The sequence below is a fragment of the Carlito syrichta genome, unplaced genomic scaffold (genome assembly GCF_000164805.1).
Source record: "Carlito syrichta isolate Samal-C Ts95f unplaced genomic scaffold, Tarsius_syrichta-2.0.1 Scaffold314200, whole genome shotgun sequence".
Taxonomy (NCBI): domain Eukaryota; kingdom Metazoa; phylum Chordata; class Mammalia; order Primates; family Tarsiidae; genus Carlito; species Carlito syrichta.
In genome coordinates, this window is record NW_007258296.1 from 89739 (window position 1) to 98674 (window position 8936).

Below are 8936 nucleotides of genomic sequence, written 5' to 3' on the forward strand. Positions count from 1 at the left end.
TACAATAATCAAAACAGCCTGGTATTGGTACAAGAATAGGTATATGGACCAATGGAACAGGATAGAGATTCCAGAAGCAAAACCTCAAGTTCTCAACTGACTAATCTTTGACAAAGTCTCTCCACCATCAATCACTGGGGAGAGGAGAAAATGATGATGGAAATGGTACTGGAAAAGCTGGCTGACCACATGCAGAAGATGCAGCCAGTTTTTCTAGCAAGAAAAACTGGCTGACCACATGCAGAAGATTTAAACAGGATCCTTACCCATTACCACACACAAAATCAACTCTAAATGGATCAAAGACCTAAATGTAAAACCTCAAACTATAAGAACCTTAGAAAATGCAGGAAACACCCTTATGGAAATTGGAACTGGCAACAAATTCCTGATCAAAATCCCAAGTACCCATGCCATAAGAGAGAAGACAGACAAGTGGGACCTCAACAAACTGACAAGTTTCTGCAAAGCCAAAGAAACCATCAAGAGAGTAGAAAGCACACAGAATGGGAAACAACATTTGCCAACTGCATATCTGACAAAGGCCTAACATCCAGGATCTATAAGGAACTCAAACATGCATTAAACCCCCATTAAAAAGTGAGAAAAGGACATGAATAGACACTTCTCAAAGGAAAATATATCGGCAGCCAATAGATACATGAAAAACTGCTTAGCCTCACTAAACATCAGAGAAATGCAAATCAAAACCACAATGAGATACCACCTAATCCCAGTAAGAATGATCATGATTAATAAAACAAACAACAGATGCTGGCGAAGATGCAGAGAAAAAGGAATGCTTCTACACTGGTGGTGGGAATGCAAACTAGTGCAACCTCTTAAGAAAACAGTGTGGCGATTTCTAAAAGAACTAGACATTGACTTTCCATTTGACCCAAGAATCCCCCTACTGGGAATATACCTGGAGGAACTCAAATCATTCTTCAAAAAAGATACCTGTACACACATGTTTATTGCAGCACTATTAACAATAGCAAAAACATGGAACCAACTGTGCTGTCCATCAAAACTGGACTGGATTTTAAAATGAGGTATATATACACAGTGGAATATTACACAGACATGAAGAAGGCCAAACATATGGACTTCACAGCAACTTAGATGGATTTAGAGTCTGTCATATGCAGTGATCTATCACAGAAACAAAGAGCAGAGTACCACAAGTTCTCATGCATAAGTGGACCCTAAATATTTACCATAATACTAAAAGAAAGGGATTGGCAGCAGCGGGATACCGCCGGGGTGGGGGTAAGGAGGACACAACATCAATAAGTGTACTTGATCTCAAACCAGGCTAAGTGGTAACCAAAGGGAGTCTCAAACTTTACCTGTACGATGACCACTTGTATAACTAATCCTGTATTGTACCTCACATCTTTAAAAATATAGATAGATAGAGGATAGATAGATAGATATAGATAGACAGATAGACAGACATTGTTTTATCTCAGGTTCCCTAGAATGCAGAGCTGAGGGCAAATATTCAAAGTTAGTGTTTTTCAGACAGGTATTATTTCAGGGCAGCAAGAATGAGGGAAAAAAGAAATAAAACCAGAATATTGGAAGCAATGCAAGGCATTACTGACATGCACTTTCTCCATGTGTATTTACTTTAAAGCCTAACCTTGTACAAATGGCCCAGGCTGTGTATAATGGCTTTCATGCTATCTGTGCCTCCAAGATACATAAATGTGACTATTTTTCCTGTGAGGTTTTAGGAACCCAATAGAAACTCCTGGAAATTTTCTCCCTCCTTAGTTCCTGGTGTGTGGGAAAAGCTCCTTCTCAGGCCAGCCAGTCCTCAACCCACCTTGCTCCTGATTTTCTGTCAGTCCATTGCGCTGACTGATTCTCCCTGTTGGAATTCTTCTCCAATTAAGTGGTTCTCTTCAACAGGAGTCGAAATAGCTTGAAGCCAGCAGTTGTCTCTCCTGTGGCTCATACTTGAATCTTTGGAAACACTCACAAATCTTGAAAGTGCAGATCCATCCCAATACAACAGCAGTTCTCCCGGATCTACCATCAGTGTAAGTATCAGGACTGTCTCTCCCTTTATACATTTTCCTGACATAACTATTTTCCTGACAGTAAGGGCCATATACCACACTGCCCGAGTAATCCTCATAGAAACCCAACTCATTAGGCTAGAAATAAGAAGCATCCCCAGACCTCTCCTTCCAGGGAGGGGGAAGAGAGAGACTCACTGCACCACCTTATTTAAGTAAAAGCTATTTATTAATCCTGTATCCTCTTTATACTCTGAACTCTTTTCATATATTGCTGAGGAAGTTCAACAGTCTTAGAATCGTTTTTTACCCATTTTCCTTGAAATTTCTTCCTTATGGCCCATCACCTTCCATTGATATGGCAGCATTTATTGTGTTACAATACCTCGGTCAATTTCAATTGTAATATCCTAATATACTTTTAATATTGAACTGATAGTGATATTTAAGTTTTTGTAACTATTTATATGGATTAACAAATCTTTTTCTCATTTATTATATGTGTGTGTATCATTTTCTCATTTACTAAATGCACATATAATACATAATGAATTTGATAGAATTTATAAAATTGTTTTTGCATCAGATGATTTGATGATCCCTTGATTTTTCTTCTTAATCTGTTTAGCCAATGAATTATATCAACATAATGTTACTGAACCAACCGTGTATCCCTGAAATAAATTAAAGTTGGATAAAATGGATTGCCCTCATTATTCATTGTTTGATTCAATCTGATGAATTTTTTTTTATTTTAAAGATGTTGGGTTCATGTCAGGGTTAGGAACATAAGCGGTCTACGTGCAGGTGAAGTTTGGGCCTCCCACTGCTCCTCATTTCCCCTGGTTTAGGATCAGGTACCCTTAGTGATGTCATGTGCTCTCCCTCATCCCTACCCCTACTCTTTCTCCCCATCCCCACAGTGTCCTGTTACTGCTGATCCCGAATATACCCGGAGGAACTCAAATCATTCTACAAAAAAGATACCTGCACACACACAAGTTTATTGCCACTGTTCACAATAGCAAAAACATGGAACCAACCCTGCTGCCCATCAAAAGTGGACTGGATAAAGAAAAATGTAGTACATATACACGATGGTGTATTATGCAGCCATAAAAAGGACAAAATTATGGACTTCGTTGCAACTTGTATAGACTTAAACTCTATCATACTCAGTGATCTATCACAGAAACAAAGAACTGAATACCACATGTTCTCACTCGTAAGTGGGTCCTGAACCTTTATCACAATCTGGTAATTTTTTTAAAAAAAATTTAGTATATATTATTTCTCAGTATCCTTGCTGGCTTTGGTATCAAAGTAATATTAGCTATGTAAAATGAGTTGGAGCATGTGGCAGATGTAGCCAGTTTCTGTTCTCCCTTTCTTTTATAGTAATAGAACCCCCTAAACACCTGGGTAATAAAGCCTTCAGACACCAAGATGTCCAAATAAAGAACATATTTTTAAGCACCCCTAGCAAATTTGTGTGACCATGTGACTAGGCTTCTATTGATGGAATATAAGGCAACCTCAGATATATAGGGGATGCGACTTTTTTTTTTTGAGTTGGAGTCTCACCCAGTCACCCAGACTGGAGTGCAGTGGCCGCTCCCGGCCACTGCAGCCTCGACCTGCTGGGCTCCGATGATCCTTCCACCTCAGCCTTCCAAGTAGTTGGAACTGCAGGCGCATGCTACCACACCCGGCCTATTTTCTGATTTATTGTAGAGATGAGGTCTCGCCAAGTTGCCCAGGCGGGTCTCGAACCTGCGGGCTCAGGCGATCCACACACCTCAGCCTCCCAAGGCGCGGGATTACAGGCTGAGCCACCGAGCCTGGCGGATGTGACTTTTAATAAACAGTCCCCCTTCTTTTAACCCATCCGCCCTTTTGTTTGCTGAAACGAGAATGTGATTGTGAGCCTTCTTGGACTGCGTGTTCAAAGGTACTGTCCTAGGGACAGAGGAGCAACAAAGCAAAAGAAGCCTGGGATCCTGAACCTATGAAGCACTATATTCACCCCAGATGACCTTAGACCTGATGGGTCATGCATGTCCCCACCACCTATCCCCAGACTATGACACGAGAAAGAAATAAAACTCTATATTTGTAAAGTCACTTGTTATTTTGGTTCCCACTAAACATAGATAAACTCATATCCTCACCATTATAGAAAATGCATCCTCTTTTTCAATATTCTTTGAAAGAAGTTTGTAAGGTTTGAGTTACCTGGGTTTTTTTCAGTTTTTCTAGCACTTGCCTGTGAAATAATCCAGGCTTGTTGTTTTCTTGGGGGGAAGATTTTTAGCTACTGATTATAGGTTAATAGTTATAGAATCAGTAAGATGTTTTATTTCTTCTCGCGCCATTCTTTGTAGCTTATATTTTTCTAGGAAATTGCCCTTTTTACCTACATTTTCAAATACATTGTCTGAGATTGTTATTATGGTTTAAAAAATAGTAAATTTCAGATGTCTTGTAGAAGGACTTTATTGTATTAAAAAAATCTTTCCCATGACAGAATTCCAACTGCTATTCTCATCCTTGCTAATATAACTGGATTTGTGAAGTGGGAAATGATATCATTATTTTTTATTTGATATTCCTATGGCCACTTATATTTGAAGTAAAAGAACTGAGTAGTAAGAAGGGACAATGATGAAATCCTATGTGTGCTGTGCCCTTAGTGGAGATAATATTTAGAGGTCAGATTACTTTCCCGTAAAGATGGACTGGTGCCTGGGTAGAAAACTGATGAACCCAGCATCATAATAGCAGTGCAGGTGCATCTGCCAGACTGCAGAGGGCTTCCCCTTGAGGAGCAATGGCAGTAGATAACTACTCAGATCTCCCTGGTTTTTGTCTATGGAAGTTGGACTTATTTCCTTTGGACTTTGATTAGCCTTGGGGATTAAGCTGTATATGACCCTAAGTTTGAGCACTTCATGAAAATTACATATGAAGTAGGAGGCATGTTTGCAACTACCACGCTCTACTAAATTTATCAAAAGAAATTTAGAGATTAACAACATAGCACCCTAAATCACTTTTGATTGCCTCACTTTTGGTTAAATTAACAAAAATTCTAGATGATTAGAACACTGTCACACCGGCAATTCATGTGTAAGTAACCAGAACTCCATTTTTTATGACTCTATGTCCAGTAGATTTTTTACTTTGTCACTTGTTCTCCTTGAAAAGAGTATACACCATATATTGTATATTGCATATTGTATTCTTGCAAAGAATATACACAGTAATATATTAATATTGACTCTTGAAAAGATAATATCTATTGGCTAATGTCAATACTTGTTAGCCTTATTCCAATTCTATAAGTGTTTTCACATGATGTGACTGAACAACTCACTTCTCAATGTTAGACATTTTAAAAAGATTTAAAGGCACATTCCTTGGGTACAGAGCCAAAGGAAAAGAAAATATAGTAATTTCCTCCCCATTCTCCTCTCTCTACCTCTAGTGGAAGATTATCACAGATGTGCGCTTGTATACACTTGAGGCATGATATTAATGTTTCCTCCTGGACCAAGAATAAATAGCTAAATTCTCCATTTTTCCATTCGTGGAGAGAATTTAAGGAGTGTGACTGGATCTCAAAGTATAGCTCCATTAGCTTGGCCACAATAACTTCAGCACCAGCCTCAGGTTGTGTCAAGGCTCCTAACTTTTAGAGTAAACCACCTAACTTTTGTTCATCCAAACTGTACTGGTTTCCCCCGTGCCCTCAAATCAAAATCTCCTCAACAATATACTGTTGCCTTAACAATAAAGAAAAATAACATGAATAATTCAGAACATTTTCTTATTGGGTCTTATTGAACAGTACAAAACGTGATACTTGAGCATACTTAAACTCTATATTCCTCGTATGAGTGCAGCCTCGTTTTTGCTTTTGAACATTTGGAAAACCATCTGTAAAGGAAAGTTTTAAAACATGAACCGAAACCTGTTTACCTATTTCACATAAGCTCCACAGAAAAACTATCACAAACAGAACTTTAAGAACTATCCATCATTTTCACAATGTTAAAAAAAAAAATCAGCAGTAAACCCCAAGCTACATTACATCTATTTGTTTAGTGAATGTTTTGTGGTTTGTTGGTGTGGGTATTTTTGTCTTTTGTGTATGTGTACTTCTTTTACATTGCATTTCCACACAGTTAAATAACCATAACTGTTTACTAATTTAATTGTTCTAGATCTCCAAACCACATATTGACTGCACTCCATTTCATTTATTATATAAAAGTGCACCAATATAAATAGCTTTGTTCTATGTTAGTTTTATTCATTTGTTTATTTTTATAGATTTTTGAGTTTTTACATACATGAATTTCATCTAACTCAGAAATAAAACCACTGAAATCTGATTGTCCATTTGCTGGGCTTATGTAACAGAGACAGCATGAACATCTGGAAAAGTTTAGCAAGACTTGACTATATTAATGGTACTTCATGGTTCTTACAGAATTGCTGATCATAAAGCCCGGCGGGGGGGGGGATTGGCTTACAGAATGGCTGTTGGACAAGCTTGAGGAATCAGGGAATAATGCTAGCTCATTAACAAAGTTAAACAGGAATATAAATGAAAATAAATGGCAATGATCATCCACCTCCTTGTTTTCCTTTTCATTGTCTCTTGGCAGACAGGATGCATTCATTTTCTAGGCATTCTCTGCCAGTATACTAGAAGCTATTGACAAATGTGAGATTAATAACTCACACTTTTTGAACCATGAATTGGTCACACTGGACCACATTATTGTTTTAGCGCACTCTTCTGTGAGAAGTCAGTCTCCAGACACCAGCCAAACAATCAAAGTGTGCACCACAGAAGTCTTTGTTAGGATTGACATTCTGCCCCTTAAAATGCCTACTCCTTCCTTTCTATTCATTGAGATCGGAACTGCCCCCTTTCCCCCAAATTCAAGTTGTTTTACTAGAACCAAAATTGTATTCTCTCCTTACCTTATTTCTGCCTAATACCAAGTACCAGATATGAAAATTCTATCTGACTCAATTTCTTTCTTTTTTTAAGGATTCAGAATATAATAACATGTAGAAATCAATTAAATAACAGTTAACTCTAAGCACAAATTTTACTTCTCTTCCAGTGGGACATGTTTATCTCAACATTCAATAAATTATTCCTGTACAGATTGCCTTAGGCTTTCCTTTCTCTTACTCTCCAGAAAGAGTATCATAAAGATAATTTAAAGAAACTTTATGTTCATTATTTTGACTATTAATTACCCGAAATAATCTAAAGATTAGGTGTATGGAGTAACACACAAAGAGCTTATATTTGATAACATAATGAGTGTTATAATTTTTCGTAGAGTAACATATTTATATTCTGAATGGCCAATGGGTCACTGAAGAAAGAAAGAATAAAATTTTAAATTTTCTTCAAATAAATAAGAATACACACAACATACCAAAACCTGTGGGATATGGTATAAAAGAAAAAAAAATTGGCATACAAGAATACTACATACAGCAAAGCTGTACTTCAGAAATGAAGGAAAATAAAATCTTTTTCAGACAAGCAAAACTTGAGTTAATTCAAGCCAGGTGTGGCTGCAGGCACCTGTAATCCAAGTTACTCAGGTAGGAGGATCACTTGAACCCAGGAGTTTGCATTAAACCCAGGCAACATAACAACTCTCCATTGCTAAAATAAATAAATCTGAGGAAATTTGTCACCACAAGATTGGCTTTACAAGAAATGCTCAAGAGTATTCTGCATCTAGAAGCAAAAAGACAATATCACAATCATGAAAACACACACAAAAAATAAAACTTACTGCTGGAGTAGATATGCAAAAAAGAAAAAAAAAGAAATCAAACCTTATTACTACAGAAACTCACCAAATCACAATCATAAATGAAAGAAAGAAAGAAAAAACAACCAGAAAACAATTAACAAAAGACAGAAGCTCTCACATATCAATAACAACCTTGAATATAAATGGATTAAGTAACCCATTTAAAAGAACTAGAAAGTAGATTCCAGATAGCTACCCGGTAATAACCAATAGACACCTTTCTCCCAGAGCAGAACAAGGAAGGCAATCCCAGCTGCTGGTAGCCCCAGGTAGCTTCATCAGACTTAGATGGAGGAAGACCCTACCTCCACAGAAGACTCCTGGAATGCCTAGGACGTAAGAGAGAGAGTGATTGACCAGTGTTGGAGGGAAGCCCCATTACCAGCAGGCACCAGGCTCACGTAGGATTTGCAATCCTGCTTTGTCTGAGAGAGGCGGTGAGTGCTCCAAACATGATCTGCGATAGTTGCCCTTTCTACAGCTGCGAGCAGGCCTTCAGTTCCACATGGGAGGAGACCTCGTTAGGGCACCTGGTGTATTGCTGGGAACCCACCTGAGCTTAGAACACCTTCCACTAGTCATCCCTCGAGAGCAGGTTTCCAACCCCTGAAAGCAGGTTTCTGCAAGGTGAGGCCTGGCGGTTGGCCCCCATGCTGGGAGACCTTGCCTGCCAGCTGCACTCATTCGGTGCCCACCACCAGCATCTGGCAGCCAGCAGACCCCCCAAAGCCAAGAAGGAATGTCTGCCTACTTCACTCACCAAACCGGCAGGTCCCCCACAGCAGAGATTCTGTTGCTTGCATGTTCTGAGTGTAACCTTTGGTAGGAGAGGGAGAGTTATGAAAGACATCAGACAGCCCGGTTTCCCAGTGGGAGCACGTCTGGACTGCAGAAGGATGGCTCCACCACTCTCAGTGCTGCTGAAGTGGCCAGAGAACTCATCCTCCCTCCCAGTCTTCACGAAGTATTCACAGCTCGGGGTCAGAAAACAGACTGGCCAGCCTGATCACAGAAAAATTGCAGCAGAATGTCACTCTGAGTTCTGAGAACT